Consider the following 20860-nt stretch of genomic DNA (forward strand, 5'->3'; position numbering starts at 1 on the left):
CGTTCGTTAACGGAATTAAGCTTGCAATGTGTGCATCTGTTCTGTAGCTGGCATGTTTGAGGTTTCCCAGGTGGAGTCGAATTTAACCATAGGCTCCACTCCTGGTGGTGCCCTTCTGGACATTCCTTTAAGGTTCAGCTTTGCAACCATACTGCCCACATAAAACAAACACTTTGCCTTCATGAACGCTGTTTGGAGGGTCATGACTCGTGGGAATAACGCCGCCCAATCAGTTAACCTGCTAGAGAGATCGTTCATTGCTCCCAAGCATGACATCACACTCCCTAGGAGGAAGGTAATGCCACTGTGGCGACCGTACTCCTGGGGGCGACACAAGTGCACTGATGCCCAGCCACTGCTCGATGAATCTGCTGGTACATTGACCCAGACCACTACATTCCCCTCGCACGCTACACGGCCTGAATCTGACCCTGATGAAACTCAGGTTACCCTTCCCATATACAGTTCCATCTTACACGGTGACAAAGAGGAAGCTGCAGATGAAAGTGCAGGTTCGGTCCACCCGCCATCAGACACACCACCGTACTATCAGGGGCCCTGTGCCAGTGCCGTCTCCAATGAGTGGGCCCCCCCCTGCTTGCTCAGGATCACAGCACTTGCAAGGTTGAAATACTGTGCAGTGAGATGGAAGATGGGGATGACGAGGAGTCCAGACAAGTACAGGGATTCCCTAGCGAGGAGACTTATTTGATTGTTTTCAATGTTGGGACAGCAATTTTTGGGGAGCACTATACTCTGGAGAATGATAGATGGGGCCCACCATACACTGGAACATTCCAAAGGTGGACATCAGACACTGGAGCAGCATTTACAGGGCCCATTATACACTAGAGCATTAGAAATGGGGCCCATTATGTTTGGAGCATTATTTGGGCCCATAAGACAGTGGAGCTTCATCCATGGGGACCAACATACATTGTAGCATTATGTGGAGCTCATCATATACTGTTTCAAACATTATATGGGACCAATGATTCTGTATGGAGAAATAGATGGGCCTCGTCATGAGATGTAAAAAGTGAAGTATTTTTCATTGTACTATACCGCTATTTCTCTGCCGTATCGGAGCATGATGAGTTGTGGTATGTGTTAAAGGGGCGCTCTTTCGCCCAGGGCACATGAAAACCTGCAGCCAGCCCTCCCCCTCCACAACTGTAGCCAAATAACCCCCATTTTTCAGTGCGTAACTTGTATTATGAAGTTAATTAAGGTTGACAAGCTTAAGTAAGAAGAATTGATGCTTTTGGCATTCAAATGGGCACTGTAGGTGTGTTTCCTGTCCTCCTCTCACTGCCGACTTTTATTCCCCATTGACTTACATTGGGTTTCATGTTTCGGGACGACCCCGACTTTTCCCTATAATCGGACGATCTTGCTCGACCCGACTTTTGGAAAAGTCGGGTTTCACGAAACGAAACGCGACCCTAAAAAACCAAAAGTCGCTCAACTCTAGCAATTACAATTTATTAATGTTTGTGTTTGTGTGAATCAGTTTGCAAGACCTGATCAAACCACCAGGTCAGTAATATATGGCTGTCGGATGGGAGCTCTGTGAACTGAAATAGCAAATGATGTACCAGCCAGAAAAATGTATTTAGATAGATGGAACATGGAGGCATTTATTCATACCTGAAAACTCCCCTGATGAGCTTGGTTACAGTGAAACGCGTCGGGAGAAGAAAGAGGGTTGAGGATTGTGACTGATATACAGTATGCCCTGGTGGGAAATGAAGTACATATATCGAGAGTGAACCCCAGTTTGCCTGATTGTCCTGCCTACCCATTAACTCAGTATTTATCTGTTGCTTTATTATCTATGGGATATATGCGAGTTTATTGGTGGTAATGATAGACTGAATATTACACTGTATTTACAGAGGGTAATTCTAAACCAATGGACTATCTGCAGCATTCCAGATTGTGGCATATGACTCAGAAATGGGAGGAATGTTGCTAGAGGCTCCAATTGCTTAAATAGTAAGAAAGTCTCATGTGAGAGAGACTGAGGAGTAATATCTCTAAGGCTACTTTCACACATCAGTTTTTCGCAATCAGGCGCGATCCGGCATCGCGCCGGAGCGCCGGATCCGGAAAATGTTATGTAAAACCGGATGTGACGGATCAGGTTTTCTGCCGCATCCGTCTTGGTCATCAGACCAAAAACCGGATCCGTCTCATCCGTTTCATCTGTTTTTCCATCCGTTTTCCACCGAGTTACGCCAGATCCGGTTTTTAAAAATGCCCCTTGGGGGCCTCGAAGCGTGATTGGCTGCTGAAATCTCTACATTCCGTGTTCCTACAGCCCATCTTTGACAGGTTGTAGAGGAGAAACTGCAGGCTGGAGAGAAGAGCAAGTGACTGGCGAAGATGGATGTTGTGATTGCAAATATTTTGAAGAATTTGGTGGATTTTACAGCGGAAGCGAACCGTTTGAGGGTGATTGTTCTGGAGAAGGAGAGAGCGAGACAGCAGCGCATCAGGCATCAGCGACGCCGTTTGTGGATCCACCCCTTCACAGCCAAGAGAATGACGCGTGGGGTCTATTGTACACTCTGCATGGACCTTAGACGAAACCCGGAGAAATTTTTTGGATATGTTCGGATGAAAATGGAGAATTTTGATTACTTGGTGGAGTGCATTGCACACCTCATAAGAAAATCGGACACCTATTGCCGCTTCTCCGTTTCACCCGCAGAGCGTCTGATGGTGACTTTAAGGTAAGCCACATGTATTGGATATGCTCGCATCAGAGCACACTTTCACTGCAATCTTGTTGGTGGTAGTTTGTATCTCCAAGTGTTATAGCTGAGTTTTGGTATGTAATGCTGTGATTTTTAACTAATTTATTGTTTTTTAATTCCCCACAGATTTCTTGCAACTGGAGAATCCCTTTCGTCACTGCATTTCCAGTACAGACTCGGGATTTCCACCATATCTGGAATAGTGAAGCACACATGCCATGCACTGTGGGACTCCTTAGTTGATTAGTTTTTACCAGAGCCCACAACAGAGAGGTGGATTGAAATTTCTGAAAAGTTTCTACAGAAATGTCAGTTTCCGAACTGCTTGGGCGCTGTGGATGGGAAACATATCCGCATTGTAAAGCCAGCAGGATCGGAATATTTCAATTACATGAAACATTTCTCCATTGTCCTCATGGCCATCGCTGACGCGGCATACAAATTTATTGCTGTTGATATTGGGGCCTATGGCCGCTCCAATGACTCTCAAGTTTTCAAACTGTCTGCCATGGAGGGTAAACTGTATGGAAACACCTTCCAGTTCCCATCCCCTAGACCGCTGCCGCAAACATCTGGTCCACCTATGCCTTTTGTCTGTGTAGGGGATGCAGCATTCCAGCTGTCAGAACACCTTTTGAAACCGTACAGTAGCAGAGGATTGACAAGAACAAAACGCACTTTTAATTACCGCCTAACAAGAGCAAGAAGAATGGTGGAATCTCCTTTGGTAGTCTGACAGCCAAATGGCATGTCCTATTGACTGCGATCAACCTCAAGACAGAAACTGTGGACGAGGTGATCAAAGCTTGCGTGGTCCTGCACAATTTTGTTATGTGCAAGGAACCCATTTCCATTGAGGACACGTCTGAAGAAACCACCTTGCAAGATTACCAGAACATTACCAATAGAAGTTCTGTGACGGTGTCACGAATGAGGGACAATGTTGCACAATACTTTATGTCACCTCAAGGCAGAATAGACTGGCAGGAAGACAGAGTTTGATAAATTTCTGCCCTTAACCAAAGTTGTGTACCTTCTGTACCAACAGTATATACCTTTTCCAAACAAAGTTGGCTATCTTGTCGTCTATGTTGTCGTGGTTTAACTATTTTTACCTTTTCACCACAGTTGTGTACCTGGTTGTGTTTTAAGCAAAGTCTTTCACCTTTTAACAAAAGATGTGTACATTGTTAGGAAATCCCCAGCAAGATACACAACTTTTGGTAAAAGGTGAAATAGTTTGTCTAAAACACAACCAGGAACACAACTGTGGCCAAAAGGTAAAATTTATTTACCTTTTACACACAGTTATGTACCTGGTTTTGTATACCTTTTTACTTTTTGTCTACCCTGTACTTAACCCTTTTTTATACCATAGTTTGCCGCAGAAATAAAAGACAGACAACCAGTGTAAACCAATAATTTAACTGTTATTGAAAATTTTTTTTTTTTAATAAACTGTTAATTGCTAAAAAATTTTCTCACTTTTATTTGAATACACACATTTATAAATTAGTGAAGTGTGGGGTGGAAATACTGCTGGAGGGGCTGCGGAACACTTCGACACTGGGAGTGTGGAGAGTGGACTGGGATCGTGGTGGGGAAGGAACAGTTAGAGGTGAAGGGGTGGAAAAAGCAAGAGAATGGGTGGACATGTGGGTGGCAGAACAGGTGGTGGGTGGTGGAGTGGAGGGTTGGGCAGGGACTGGAGTAGCACATGATGTGGTTGAGAAGTGGTAGGGGGAAGGAGTTTGGTACAGGGAAGGAGTTTGGTACGGGGCAGGTTGCTGGAAGTGGGGAGGTTGCTGGTACTGGGGAGGTTGCTGGTACTGGGGAGTTTGCTGGTACTGGGTAGGTGGCTGGTACTGAGGAGGTGGCTGGTATGGAATAGGAGGGAGAGGAGGGACAGTGGCTGGAGGGGGTGCAGGTGGAGGAACTACTGTGGTGGGAGGTGGAGGTTGGGAGGTAATCTGCTGTAGAGCACCGTGGCACGAATGCATTACATGCATCTGCTGGGTAGGAGATAGCGCTGCCATGCGCTCCACAACAGACCTGAAAAAGGTGTGGTTTGGAGAAGATCTTGCTTCTGAATGCATTGTTTGCAGAAGTGTCTTCAACTCCAGAATGCTGGAGTTGACCTGCTGAAAGCCTGCGGAGATTTGCTCTGACAAGACTTTGAGACAGTTCTGGAAAGATGCATTCAGATGCAAGAACTCTGGGGCATAGCTCTTTTCCTGACCCCTCTCCCACTGCCACCCAGTACCCGCAGGTGTACTAGAGGTGGCAGGGGCAGAAGAGTGGGGTAGAGGGAAAGCGATCTCCTCCCCAGCAGCTTCATGTAATGTAGGCGGCTACGATGCTCCTGCGCTGGTGGATGGGACAGATGGGTCGAATGTGAGGGAAGGTTGGGAAGGTGCAGATGTGTCGGGGTGCTCGAAGTGTCCCTCGATGCCGGTCTCCTCAGGGATCGCCGCAGAAGGGTCCAACCGTGCAGGCTCCCGAGTGCTGGTCACCGTGCTGTGGAACAAAGGGAAAAAAATACAATTAATATACTGACATGCCATTGGCCCTGGCTGAAAAAAAAATTAGACATGTAAACATTATTTTTTGACATGGGGTGTGTAATATTTACCTTCTCGTGACCATTGTTGCCCGGAGGAACGACAGGGCTCGGGCATACTTGTACTTGCTCCTGCATCCTCCAGATCCACTCGGGGCCCGCATCTCTTTGTTGAACTCCTTCTTGAAACGATCCCTCACAGACCGCCACCGCTTCACAATACTCTCCCCTGAAACGAGAAAGCACAAAGTGGTTAGTATACAACATCAGTGTTTCACAAACTCCAGTCCTCGTGGTTCCCAACGGGTCATGTTTTCAGGATTTCCATAGTGTTGCTCAAAAGGAAATCCTGAAAACATGACCCGTGGGTACCACGAGGACTGGAGTTCGGGAAACACTGCTTGACATCAAGCAACAGGAACTGTATATACTTACGCTCTTGAATCTGGGCCTGAGCATCAAGGTCCTCCCAGTGGTCCACAAGGAGCGAACAGATTTCCTCCCAGAGCCGTCTGGTCACAATTAGATAAGCATGCCGGGGGTCAGCCATATTTCAAAGCGGCTCCCTTTCTCTAACAAGATCAATGAGGTGGTCCACATCAATCCCTCCATCCTCACCGTCAGAGTCGGGAGCACGCTGTGAAGGCTGTTAAAGAAAAAGAGAAAAATAACATAATTAGCCTCCACACTTAAAGAAATGAAATAAAAAGTGCAAAAAAACCAAAGCAAAAATATTATACTTACACGCTGGTGACCGCCGCGTCGCTGTCGCCGACGACCCTGGGAGGCACTGCGAGGACCTCTTGGCCAAGCACCAGATTGGGAAGAATAGAAAAGAAAACCAAAAAAATTATGTGGTTGGATGTAGGCGTATGTGTTTGCTGTGTGATATCTGCGCTACATTGTTTTCTATGTGTTGTGTGTAGTGTGATGTTGTGTTTCTGCGTTTGAAGCAGGAAACTTACCATTTGCGAGCCCACTCCAGGTATCTGTCCACCCCTTCCTTCTTCTTCTGGGAGCTCCTCTTCAGCTTGTGATTCCTGTTTTGAAATAAAAGCCAATGAATAGACATATATTCCAGAGATGATGGATTTTGGAAATAAAAACTTACCGTCAAACGCTGACGATGTGAGGGAGGGCTCCCAGAAGAAGATGTGGTGTCCTCCTGCTGGCCAGTCTCCACTCCTGATGCTGCTACTGCTGTTGCTGCTGGTGCTGCTGTTGCTGCTGCCGGTGCTGCTGCATCTATAGGGCATCTTCTGCTGGTGAATAAAGAGAAACAAAGGGCCACTGAATATATTGATATTCCATGGCCCTAGTTTTGAGGAATGGGGGATTTGATTATTACCATCTGTCATCTGCTGGTGGACTCCCCTCCGCATGTCCACCATGGTCCCTTCGCTCCATTTGGGGTGGTGGTGCTGGTGGTACAGTTGTCTCCTGCCTTTTCCTGCGGCTGGCTCCTCTCTTGGGTGGCATGTTGGCTGTGGCTGAGGGTCCCACTGTCATGGTTTTATATATGTTTGCTGTGGGCAGGGCTACTGAGCATGCTCAGACCAAAAAAAAGGATCCGGCCACCATCCAGATGGTGCAAATAATGTTTTAGTGAGACTTTAGTGTTCTCCACTGGGAGAAAGTTCTGGTCACAGACATGGTGAAATTGCGAAACTTCATTTATGGCCAAGTAAGCTGAGTGTATAAAATAGTCCTGGGTTAAAGAGCCTGAAATCAAGGCAATGGCCATACTATCATTGTGACCATAGTCCTCGCGGCAAAAAGTCCCACAGGACTCAGAGAGAATGAGTAAATTAATACTAATTAATACTAAAGCACAGGTGCATAATACTGATCTATTACTCTTTAAAAGGTCATTGCTTTCACACATTCTAAAAATAACAAACCAGTTGCTGATCGTAAAAGGGATAATTTTTGGAACATTTGTTACAGCTATTCCTTCTTTACAGGTCAAACTCTCTTAGTTTGATTTTCAAAACATTTTATAGTTTTTACATCAAAAATGTTATTGTGGCAAAAAAAATTGTTCAAGTTTTTTTTATATACCTAGGCTGAAATAATCCATGCTTTCTTCATCTTCTTGTTTCAGACATCAAAACCAAAACATAACTTTTATTTCACTATTTTTTGTGAATCTTAATGTTGCTGCTGCGGTAAAAAAGGTTTACTGGAATGGTACGTCCCCATTGCTTATTCACTTTCTAAACTAATACTAAACTTGTTTCTGTTCCACAAAAAGGGTTAATGTATAATTTTTAGACGGGTAAAAGAAGAGATTACCATTGCTTCTTCACGTTGCAAACCCGTGAGTAAACACTGTCTCAGCAGGCATCCACCTCCACAAAGGGATTATTTTCAAATGTTTTTTTTTTTATTAAAAAAAAGTATAAAAAGTTCAATAGTACAGTGTGTTATTACACAGACTGATGGTTAATAATGATGGTTGCTAATGATTACCATCAGTTTATCCGCACCCAGATATGTTGAAGTCATATTGACACTGCAAAGGCTTTTTTTCTTGAAGAGCTCAAAAAGTGGTTGGATTTAGTCCTAGCAGACCACAGACGGCAGTACAGTTTTCAGGGCACTTGGAGTCTTTGCAACACTTTGGCTTTTTATGGAGTTGATTGGCTGCAAACTGAACTGCTATCTATCTATCTATCTTTCGATTATCTATCTATCTATCTATCTTTCGAGTATCTAACTATCTATCTATCTATCTATTGTAAGACAGCGGTAGCACTGTACGCAGTGAAGACGCAGTGATCTACAAAGTTCAAACACAAAAGTCCCTTTAATGTGTTTCCTCACAGCATTAAAGGTCCAATCCACACAAGTGCATATAACTTCAGTGTATATAATTAGTATCCATTTCACCATTTGCAGAATATATATTATACAACATCCTTCATTTTACAGACAATAAACACGCCAGTTTTCCTCTGACTAGTTCCCATCATCCATGACTCTATTCACACAGCATTACATGTTGCAGGCACTACACATGCTATTCCTCCTCTGACTTGTTCCCATGGGTGTCTTGCACCGCTGCATCACAGACTCTTTACTCACACAGCCATACACAGTCCAGGATATCCTCCGGATCACAGCCGGGCACCATATCCACCTGTTTTCCAATCGTTACACACGCCAGCCTTCTTTCAGGCACAGGACATCCACCTCCGGTTCACCTCCGGGCAGAGGACTGTCCACATCCGAGACCAATGACCATGGACAACTTGCATCTCTGTGTACACTGCGGGTTGTCAGGCCTCATTCTGGCCCTGACACACCTAAGACTCACTTAGCACTCACTCAGTCCTACTCACATCTCACTAACCTTTTCCTGCAGGGTTTTTAAGACAGCAACCTGTGACTTTCAGCCACATGGAAAACCTGGGTCTGTAATGGAACAGACTGCAACACTATCATACTGCAATCTGTTCCATACACAACATCCAGAGCAGGTTTTCCGTACCTCTGTCTTGGACACTAACATGTTCAAGACTAACACTTACTTTTATTGTCAGTCTGCATTGCAGTCACAGCTATGCCCGTGACTGCTATGCACACCTATGGCCTTCATACACCTCCATGCACATCCTGGGGAGATCATACAGCGCCCCCTAGCTGTAACCGGGGTCACTGCCTCATACTATCTATCTATCTATCTATCTATCTATCTATCTATCTATCTATCTATTATGTATCTATTTATTATCTATCTAATTAACTATCTACCTACCAATCCATCTATTTTTCTATCTATCTATCTATCTATCTATCTATCTATCTATCTATCTATCTGTCTATTATTTATCTATCTTTTAGCTATCTCTCTGTTTATCAATCTATCTATCCTTCCTTATTTCTATCATTCCTTCATTCTTTCTATCATTCCTTCTATCTTTCTTTCTTTCCATCCTTCCTTCCTTCTTTCTATCCTTCCTTCTTTCTTTCTCTCTATCCTTCCTTCCTTCCTTCCTTCCTTCTTTCTTTCTCTCTAGCCTTCCTTCCATCTCTTGCAGTTTTGATGTCACAATTTATGACAACGATACATAGGAGCAGACAGTGCTTCCACTTGACTAATTCTGGCATCTCAATGGTTTTCCCTGCTCTATCAAGAGAGAAGTGTTAAGCAAAAATCCTCTTCATTTGTCGCAGCTCTGCCATCAGCCGCACACAGTGATATTGAGGCCTATCCATGTGAAGATAATGGAGCCTGTGGAGGCAGAAACCCTCTGAGATGTAATCATTTGTTTTGCATGTGGATGACGCAAGAACTTCAGAAATAGCAAGTGGTTCTTGATTGCTTTTCAAGAATCGTTCCCTTCTTAGCAACAGACATCTCTCTGGCCCGTGTTATAACCACCCAAGGGGGCAGCAACAGCTGAGCTCCCAAACATCACGTGCCACCTAAAGAAGTGACACCTCGGCCTCCTGATTGCTCACCAGGGACCACATCTTGTCACTGAAGCCACTGACCCGTCTATCGTGACAGCACAGTATGCATGCGATAATTAGATTTGTGCTATCTTCCTTCTACATACATGCCGCTGTCTCACATCGCTCCATCTCTTCACTGTAAAGCTGAATATGGATCCATGCAGTACTGGTGCCGCCATTAGGAGAACAGCGGAGCATCACTACATCTATAGGTAACATGCAGCAGGGAAACTGTATAAATAATAGACATAAAAAGCGAGTGTGCTACCAAACATGACCTAGTCTTTAGTCTAGGAGGTGGGTGGAGCTTAGACTGCACAAGAGAGCGGGAGGATATTAGGAAAAGGTCAGTCTGTGAGAGAAGATCCCCTGAGAGGGATGGAGTGAAGGAAGTGCTGCAGCAGACTCCTGTGACCTGGAGCTGCTGACACGGGGAAGAGAACTAGAAAGCCTGATTCTCCAGAAGAAAGAAAGTTTAGTACGGAGCGTAAGGAGAAGAAGAGAACTAAGGACTAGGGTTTGAGTGGAGCCCTTCTTCAAGTTCTAAGCGCATGGTTCAGGGTCCGGTCCCCGAGGCTATTTCTGAAACTAATGTTCCAGCAGCAGACACCGGAGGAATAGGAGCTGTGACCACTCTATTCCCACAAAAGACTCGAAAACACGATGGCAACCTATGTGTGAGCCGGGACATGACGGATGGAGTCCCCGAAGCAGGCTACAGTCACTTGTCATGCGAGTAGAGTTCCAAGGAACATCTGAGAGGAGGAACTTGGGTTTAACACACAACTACAAGTACTTCAGTATAAGCGCTAGTGAGGAGACGTTCAGAACAGGCACACGAAAGGGAGAGCTGGAAGGGTGTATTCCATCTGCCTGGGAGTTGGCTGAGCCCCTGATCTGGAGACCGCAGCATGGAAGCGGGCACCTGTCTGTGCCAAGAACGTGAGTAAAAGAACTGGAACTGCACTCAGCTGTCTCATTGCCTTCTTCCTGCGCCAACCCACTCAGCACTGCTACATCTCTGTGCCTAACACTGCACCGTCTACTTCTCCTCACTATCTCCTCATTTGCCAACCTCATCTACACTGCCCTGGGACTACAGCCCTACCTTTGGAGGGCTACAACATCATTGCTGCACCACACCATCTGTCCCAGAGAAGCAACCCTGCAGCGCTGGTCAAACTGACGAGAATAATCACCTATCCAGAGTTTCGGTCTAAAATGGGAAAATCCCCTTAATGAAGGGAAGTTTAAGAGAGAAGTCTAGGAGTACACAATTCTCAAATAAGGTAAAACCAGAGAGTGTTGTGAAAATTGGCCGCGTTGTGTAACACAACAGGTAGCGGAATAACAAGTGCTAATAAATACTGGCAGGTTTGGAAAGCAATCACTGCAATGCCTCACTGCAGATTTCTTAAGACCATCCACCTGTTTGCTTTTAAGTTCAGATTTTTAACTCTTTTTCTCAAGTATCCACCTGTCACATTGTCGGGTTCATAGAAAGTGAAAAAAAATATGAAGCATTTACTGCACTTATGTCACAGCGGGCGGAATATCCTAACTGTTTTGTGTCTATTTTATCGCTTAGGAAGTCAGCCAATTTTGCAAGACCAAAGAAATGTGGGTGTCAAGCTGTTACATTTAACTAGACGGCAACATGAATGCAATTCACCGGGTATCTAAGCTGAAAGTATTGGAAGAAACTTACAAAAAAAACAATCGAATTGGAAATAATTTGTGATATACTCAGCTTCTTATTTGTGCATTTCCTTTACACTTTCCGCATAATGTGTTTCCCTTTCCCTCTAGGAGTAAATCTCGTGCTCGTTTTAGGTTATTCTTTGTTTTTGTGTAGTGCTGACAATTGCATGGGTGTGGTACATAATATCGCTACTGCTAGGCTTTAATATAAAACTGAATGTCAAGCTGTTCCCATAAATAAATGTTTAATTTGGTGACACATTAAAAATATGCAAATATTCCCATAGGCAGATCGCTGTTTATTGTCTTTTAGAGCACAGGATGTATGTCACTTTTCGGAGTGCTGCAAAAACAATATTTCAGTTCCAGAACATCGCCATCTAGTGGTTATCACATTTGTCAGTTTCGAGTTGGAGCAACTTGGAGCCAGCAGGAGAGATGATTGTGAGAACTCTTGATTGCCTTTAGACCCTAATTAAGTTAAATTTTGATTTATCTCATTTCCTGAAGAGCGATGCTTGGATGGAGAATGGCCAATAGATGACATATATTAAAAATGTAATCTTCCCCTGCTCACTTTGACATAGGGAGGTGAGCAGTGCTGGGGACGTCATGTCTACAGTGATCTTCCAACTCATGTGTAATCTTCCTAATGTATAGAATAGGACAAGTGCATGATACGAGGGGCGCCTGAAAAGTTCGAGGCCCACCCATGAAATCTTTTTTGCATGGTCTTGTTTTGCAATGCAATATGTTATTTAGTTAGTTGAATGGTCTCATGAGCAATCTGGATTTATTTTGATTTTTTCTGTTTCCGTTACAGCATTTTAAAGTTGGGTCGCAAGGCTGAAATATGGAAATGGAGAAGTTGGCAAAGTTCACACATCGGCTGTTGCAATGCCTGCAATGGCTGCAATTCCACCTTCCACCAAGGTGCTTTTTCATCTGTGGGAATAGGTGATAGTCCGAGGGAGCCAAATTAGGGGAATAGGGTGGGTGCTGAAGCAGTTGGAAACCACAGGAGTGAATTGCAGCAGCCGCTGTGTGAACTTTGCCAACTTCTCCATTTCCATATTTCAGCCTTGCGACCAAACTTTAACCACTTTCTGCCATTAGACATACTATCCCATCCATGTGCCCTGGGACTTAATTCCCAAGGACAGGATAGTACGTCTAATGCGATCAGCGGCGGCCACGTGGTGAGCGCCGCTGATCGCAGCCGGGTGTCAGCTGATTATCACAGCTGACACCCGGCACAATGTGTCAGGGGCGGTCACGGACTGCCCCGACACGTTAACCCCTTGTACACTGCGATCAAACACGTTCGCGGTATACCTGGGGGTTAAAGGGAAGCATCGGCAGGGAGGGGGCTCCCTCCGTGCTTCCCTGAGCCCCCCACGGCAGCGCAATGTGCAGCGCTGCTGCGGGGGACTCCTTTCCTGCAGGCCCCCGATCCAAAATGGCAACGGGGGGCCTTCGGGGGCCTGTAGGGAGCTGACTTCCTCACTGCCTGCAAAGCGCAGGCATGAGGAAGTCTGCAGAACTGCCTGTGACAGATTGCTGATCTGTCACAGTGATCTGTGATGTGACAGATCAGCGATCTGTCACAGGACAGTGATGTCCCACCTGGGACTATGTAATAAAATTAAAAAAAAAAGTGTAAGAATAATTTTTAAAAAATCGCTAAATAAATTAGTAAAAAAAAAATCCATAATAAATTCATTTTTTGAAAATAAAAAAACAAAAACAATAAAAGTACACATATTTGGTATCGCTGCGTCCATAGCGACCCGTCCTATAAAACTGTCCCATTAGTTAACCCCTTTAGTGAACCCCTTAAAAAATAAAAATAAAAAACTAAGCAAAAAATAATGATTTATTATCATACCACCGAACAAAAAGGGCAATAATGCGCAATCAAAAAGACGCATATAAATGTCCATGATACCGCTGAAAACATCATCTTGTCCCGCAAAAAACGAGATGCCATACAGCATCATCCGCAGAAAAATAAAAAAGTTATAGCCCGCAGAATATAGCGATACAAAAATAATTATTTTTTATTTAAAATTGTTTTCATTGCAAAAAACCGACAACACATAAAAAAACGACCTAAGTGAGGTATCTCTGTAACCGTACCGACCCGAAGAATAAAACCGCTTTATCAATTTTACCACAAGCGGAACGGTGTAAACGCACCCCCCCCCAAAAGAAATTCATGAAACGCTGGTTTTTGATCATTCTGCGTCCCAAAAATCGGAATAAAAAGCGATCAAAAAATGTCACGTGCCCGAAAATGGTATCAATAAAAACGTCAACTCGTCCCGCAAAGAATAAGACCTCACATGACTCGGTGGGTCAAAATACGGAAAAATTATAGCTCTCAATATGTGGTGATGCAAAAACTATTTTTACAATAAAAAGCGTCTTTTAGCGTGCGACAGCCGCCAAACAAAAAAACCACCATAAATAGTAAATCAAACCCCCCGTTATCACCCCCTTAGATAGGGAAAAATAATAAAATTAAAAAAAAGTATTTATTTCCATTTTCCCATTAGGGTTAGGGCTAGGGTTAGGGCTAGGGTTAGGATTAGGGCTAGGGTTAGGGCTAGGGTTAGGGCTCAGATTAGGGTTAGGGGTGTGTTGGGGTTAGGGTTGGAGTTATAATTGGGGGGTTTCCACTGTTTGGGCACATCAGGTGCTCTCCAAATGCAGCATGGCGTCTGATCTCAATTCCAGCCAATTCTGCATTGAAAAAGTCAAATGGTGCTCCTTCCCTTCCAAGCTCTGCCATGCACCCAAACAGTGTTTTACCCCCACATATAGGGTATCAGCATACTCAGGACAAATTGCAAAACAACTTTTGGGGTCCAATTTCTCCTGTTATCCTTAGGAAAATAAAAAATTGGCAAAAATATCATTTTTGTGGAAAAAAATGATTTTTTTATTTTCACGCCCAGGCGTTATAAACTTCTGTGAAGCACTTGGGGGTTCAAAGTGCTCACCACACATCTAGATAAGCTCCTTATGGGGTTTAGTTTCCAAAATGGTGTCATTTGTGCGGGGTTTCCACTGTTTTGGTACATCAGGGGTGTTCCATTCGCAACATGGTGTCCGATCTCAATTCCAGCCAAAAACGTCAAATGGCGCTGCTTCCCTTCCGAGTTCTGCCAGGCGCCCAAATAGTCATTTACACCAACATATGGGGTATCAGCGTACTCAGGACAAATTGCACAATAACTTTTAGGGACCTGTTACCCTTGGAAAAATAAAAATTGGGGGTGAAAAGATCATTGTAACGGAGACAAAAAAATCAAAATAAAGCCAGATTGCTCATGAGACCATTCAACTATCTAAATAACATATTGCATTGCAAAACAAGACCATGCAAAAAAGATTTCATGGGTGGGCCTCGAACTTTTCAGGCACCCCTCGTAACTTGATACTTACATGCGAGGCGGACGATATTTGTAGACATGACATCACTGGCCCAATTCACCTTATCATGTGGAAGTAACCAAAGCTTATTTACCCATATAGCTTTATCATATCACACCATACTGTGCACCTTCTGATATGTCAGGTTCAGAAATGAGGTAAGGAAAACACATCAATAAACTTTTTGTGTTTCAGCCCATAAGAATTGACCCTGGTGTCAAATGTTTCCAATTCATCTCCAAAAATGGTTGCCTTCTTCTGGACATTAAAGTGGTTGTCTACTACTATATGAATGATGACCTATCCTGATGGAAATTCTCAATTATGGCGCTGCTCCTTCTCCTCTTAGTGTTCGCAGACAGGTACTACATATCCGCCACCTATTTAAATCATACCAAGAACAGCTAATCGGCAGGGGAGCCAGGTGCACACCAACTGATCAGACATTGATGACTTACCCTTAGGCCCTAAAGATAGATCAACAATGATAAAGTAGCTGGCAACCTCTTTAAATGGGTTGTGTAGACTAAGGATGCTGATTATTGAACCTTAGAGCTAGTGCACATCACCATATTTTCATTCTGAGTCTGATCTGACAAAATATTGGATTGGATATGGATAGATTTTATTATATGGGGCCATGCAAATGTCAGATTTTCTAATTGCTGCATGCATGAGTTTGATCTGATAATTGGATGGCACTCATCCAAGCAAGTCAATGAGTCTATGGAAACCATTGGACTGCACAATGATAACATCAGATTTCAGTCAGATTTCCATGAATTAACAGAATGGAGAAGATGGAAAAAATCTTTCCTACTTGTTCTCATCAGAGGGAATTGTATCACACTGTGATCATACTTTGATCATAGTGTGATTCATTCAGATGTAGAGAAGATGGAGAGTACAAGCTCATCTGCACCTTCCCTTAGGATAAGTCATCAATAACTGTTCAGTAGAGTTGAGCGATACCGTCCGATACTTCAAAGTATCGGATCGGAATGGATCGGCCGATCTTAAAAAAAAGTATCGGTATCGCCGATTCCGATACCGGAAGTCCCATTCAAGTCTATGGGACTTCCGTATCGGAATAAGAAAAATCCTGTTTTTCCCTTGTACAGCCTCTCTGGGGTCTGTACGGGCCTTTCGGGGGGCTGTGCCGGCCTGCCAGGGGGTCTGTGCAGGCTCCGGTGGTCTGTGCAGGCCTGCCGGGGGGCTGTGCAGGCTCCGGTGGGCTGTGCCGGCCTGCCGGGGGGCTGTGCCGGCCTGCCGGGGGGCTGTGCAGGCTCCGGTGGTCTGTGCCGGCCTGCCGGGGGGCTGTGCCGGCCTGCCGGGGGGCTGTGCAGGCTCCGGTGGTCTGTGCCGGCCTGCCGGGGGGCTGTGCAGGCTCCGGTGGGCTGTGCCGGCCTGCCGGGGGGCTGTGCCGGCCTGCCGGGGGGCTGTGCAGGCTTCGGGGGTCTGTGCAGGCATCGTCCGATGGGACTACAAGTCCCATCGGGCGATGCCTGCTACCATGACAGTGATTGACACATTAGCCAATGATGGGACAGTAGTAGTCCCATCATCCGGCTAATGTGTTGAATGTAAAAAAAAAAAAAAAAAAAATTACATGCTACATACATACAACATGCATACTACATACATGCTACATTCATACTACATACATGCTACATTCATACTACATATATACTACATGCATGCTACATACATACTGCATGCTACATACATACCACATATATACTACATACATACTACATGCTACATACATACTACATATATACTACATGCATGCTACATACATACTGCATGCTACAAAAAGTCCCTAGTCTCACTTTATGCCATTGCTGTGTGGGAAATTCCCACGCAGCAATGGCATAAAGTAAGACTAGGGACTTTTTTTTTTTTTTAAGTGGCGGAGGAATACAGTGCGGAAGGATACCTACCTTCCGTCATTGGATTCCTGCAGCCCGTAGAGAACGGCAGCAACAGCTGATGCTGCAGTTCTCTACCCAAGATCGTCGTGGGACACACTCGTGGACTGCTTCGGATCGTGGGTGAGTATTTTTGTGGTTTGTTATGTTAATATTTATTCCGTAAAAGACAATGGCTTCGGGGAACAATGTGACAAGTATTGGTAAGTATGTTACTCTATGTTATATGTACTGTATGTCTATGTATGTATTGTATGAATGTATTGTATGTAGTATGTATGTAGTATATATGTGGTATGTATGTAGCATGTAGTATGTATGTAGTATGTATGTAGCATGCATGTAGCATGCAGTATGTATGTAGCATGCATGTAGTATATATGTAGTATGTATGTAGCATGTAGTATGTATGTAGTATATATGTGGTATGTATGTAGCATGTAGTATGTATGTAGCATGCATGTAGTATATATGTAGTATGTATGTAGCATGCATGTAGTATATATGTGTTATGTATGTAGCATGCATGTAGTATGCATGTAGCATGCAGTATGTATATATGTAGCATGCATGTAGTATGTATGTAGTATGTATGTAGTATGTATGTAGCATGCAGTATGTATGTAGCATGTATGTAGCATGTATGTAGTATGTATGTAGTATATATGTAGTATGTATGTAGCATGCATGTAGCATGTATGTAGTATGTATGTAGTATATATGTAGTATGTATGTAGCATGTAGTATGTATGTAGCATGCATGTAGTATATATGTAGTATGTATGTAGCATGTAGCATGTATGTAGCATGTATGTAGCATGTATGTAGTATATATGTAGTATGTATGTAGCATGTAGTATGTATGTAGCATGCATGTAGCATGCATGTAGTATGTATGTAGCATGTAGTATGTATGTAGCATGCATGTAGTATGTATGTAGTATGTATGTAGTATATATGTGTTATGTAGTATGTATGTAGCATGTAGTATGTATGTAGCATGCATGTAGTATGTATGTAGTATGTATGTAGTATTTTTTTTTTTTTTTTTTAACATTTAACACATTAGCCGGATGATGGGACTACTACTGTCCCATCATTGGCTAATGTGTCAATCACTGTCATGGTAGCAGGCATCGCCAGATGGGACTTGTAGTCCCATCGGACGATGCTTGCACAGACCCCCGGACATCAGCACAGCCCCCCGGCAGGCCAGCACAGCCCCCCGGCAGGCCGGTACAGACCCCCACAGGGTGCACAGACCACCGGCAGGCCGGCACAGCCCCCCGGCAGGCCGGTACAGACCCCCACATGGTGCACAGACCACCGGCAGGCCGGCACAGCCCCCCGGCAGGCCGGTACAGACCCCCACAGGGTGCACAGACCACCGGCAGGCCGGCACAGCCCCCCGGCAGGCCGGTACAGACCCCGGGCAGTCCACACAGCCCCCCGGCAGGCCGGCACAGCCCCCCGGCAGGCCGGCAGAGACCCCCGGAAGGCCCGAAATGACGGCGCATCATGATGCGCACACACCGCGCATCATGATGACGTCAGGCTGTCAATCAACTTTGAACTTCCGATTCCGATGCCGACTTCCGATATTGAAAAAATATTGGAAGTCGGTATCGGAATTCCGATACAGCAAGTATCGGCCGATACCCGATACTTGCGGTATCGGAATGCTCAACACTACTGTTCAGTAAGGGTGCAACACTGGCATCCCATATGTCAGCTATTATTTACTCTGACGATGGCTGGATGTAAACAGTATTAGGCCTCCATGATTCCTGTACAGGAAAAAACAGTACAGGTGAGATCCTTGGTCCATGTCCATATGCTTTCCATATATATGTGACTTCTGTGTGACATTTGTCTGCCTGTTTTCTGTCTGTGGTCCGTGTGTCTGCATTTCACAACCGTGTGCTGTCCATATATTCATGCGATATATTGGTACGATGCCTGGGAAAAGCTATACAGTTCATGCTGTTCCCTGGTGCCAGATGGTTACTGAAGCAGCTCTCATCATTGTCTACTACTTGTGCGAAGATCAGTGCGAACAAGAGACAATAATGCGAGTTGTATTCATCAGCCGTTTCCCTAATGTGTAAAATAAATAATTAAATAAAAAAATAGAGTGGACTCCAGCACAATTTTCATACTCAGCAGAGGGAAAGCCCACAGATGGGGGCTGATGTTAATAATCCGAGATAAGGGACAATACCCCATAAGGTTACCAGGCTGTTAATAACAGTTCACTGCTGTTTGCTTAGCCTTTCCTGGTTTATTAATGGGGGACCCCAGAAAAAATTGATGTGGGGTCCCCATACAAATTCAAGCCAGCAAAGGCTAAACAGAAAGCTGTAGGTTCACATTAATAGCCTGGGAAGGGGTCAAAGATATTGCCCTCTCCCTAGGCTACCAACATAAGCCCTCAAGTGCCCCAGAAATGGAGCATCCATAAGATGAGGGGACAATGATGAGACCTGCCTTCAGCAGCTAGTCAGTGCCATGGAAAAACGCAAACTGTACCGCTTGTTCTCAGGTCTCGGTGCGTGTCACGCTGATGACACATGAATGTGCAGCACGCATTTTGTCTGTGCAGCCCCCAAAAAACTGACATGTCTGCGGGTTTTTCACATGAACACATGGTCTCTGTGAAAAACCTGACATGTACGCACCACAATTTAATACAATGGGTATGCATAAGTTCACATTTGCGGTCCTTAAAAAACGGACAGTATATGGACATAAAAAATGGACGTGTGATGAAGGCCAAATGGAACGTCACAGTTACTGTTGCAACAATGAAAATGAAGAAATACAATTAAAAGCGATCAAAACGTCTTACGAACCACAAAACTGTATCAATAAAAATGTCAGTGTTACGGTTAGCGGAACGTACTAAATAAAATATGATAAAGAAGTGTGTTCGCAACCCGGGGTACACCGTGCAGAGGTGTAAACTGCAGCTAAAGTGAACAATGGCGGCGCTGCATTGTAAGCGTTCACAAAGAGCACACTGGGTTAACTGCACACAGTGTGAACGGAACACAAAGGTACTGTGCTGGGTAGCTCCAAAGAGCGGTAAAATGCAACAGAGCACCCACCTAAGGCTGAGCACACTGCGTTAAACGTCACGCAATGTGCACAGAACATAAAGAACCTGCCCTGTTACTCCACAGAGTGGTAAGAAGGAATGTGTTTAGCACGTGGGAAACTGTGCTCTAAGTATTGCACGTGCAGGTGCGTGCCACAGCGTGTGACCTGTGTACTAAGGAAAGCATGAATCAGCACGTGGCCTGACTGTGCCCTGAGTACTATCTGATGCGTGCCATGGCGCGTGGCCAGGCTGTGCCCTGTGTAGAGGATAGCCTGCCTCACTAGGGTCAACTAACGCATCCACTCTCAGCACACACTCACAGACACAGGCCATAAAGGCACAGCCAAAGCCCCAAGCACTCACAATGAAATACGAATGTGATCATAGTGCGCTGACAGACGCCTCAGAGATCATTTTATAGACTAGGCCAGGCAGAAAGGACCTTCCTCACTGGCCAATCTGGAGTCGCTGTGAGACCTGAGCAGCTGATGACCGACCACCAATGGGAGGTCGCCAACTCACGAGCATGCTCAGTAGAGTAAATCCTGGACTTAGCTTCAGGAGTGACTGATCACCGCTGACTATTGCCAGTTACTATAGGTGAACCTGGAGAGGCCACAGTAACCAAGCACACAGCTGGAGTCTGAGCAAGATGCTGAGACTGATGTCTTTGCTGAGCACCATTCACTGCGGTTGAGACTGAATGGGAGACTGCAGGAGAAGAGAAGGCTTAGGCTCCATCCTGTGTAGAGGGAGAATCTCAGCACTTAACAGTCAGTTCTTTGAATATCAAACAAGCACTCATACAGTAAGATGCACAGAGAAGTTGAGTCTCAGAAAATGGCAACACAAGCAAAATTTTCATTTTGCAATTTTCAGATCTTTTTAAACCACTAAAATAACAAAA

This window comes from Dendrobates tinctorius, unplaced genomic scaffold (genome assembly GCF_039654945.1).
Source record: "Dendrobates tinctorius isolate UK_male_01 unplaced genomic scaffold, ASM3965494v1 ptg000086l, whole genome shotgun sequence".
In the NCBI taxonomy this organism is placed as follows: domain Eukaryota; kingdom Metazoa; phylum Chordata; class Amphibia; order Anura; family Dendrobatidae; genus Dendrobates; species Dendrobates tinctorius.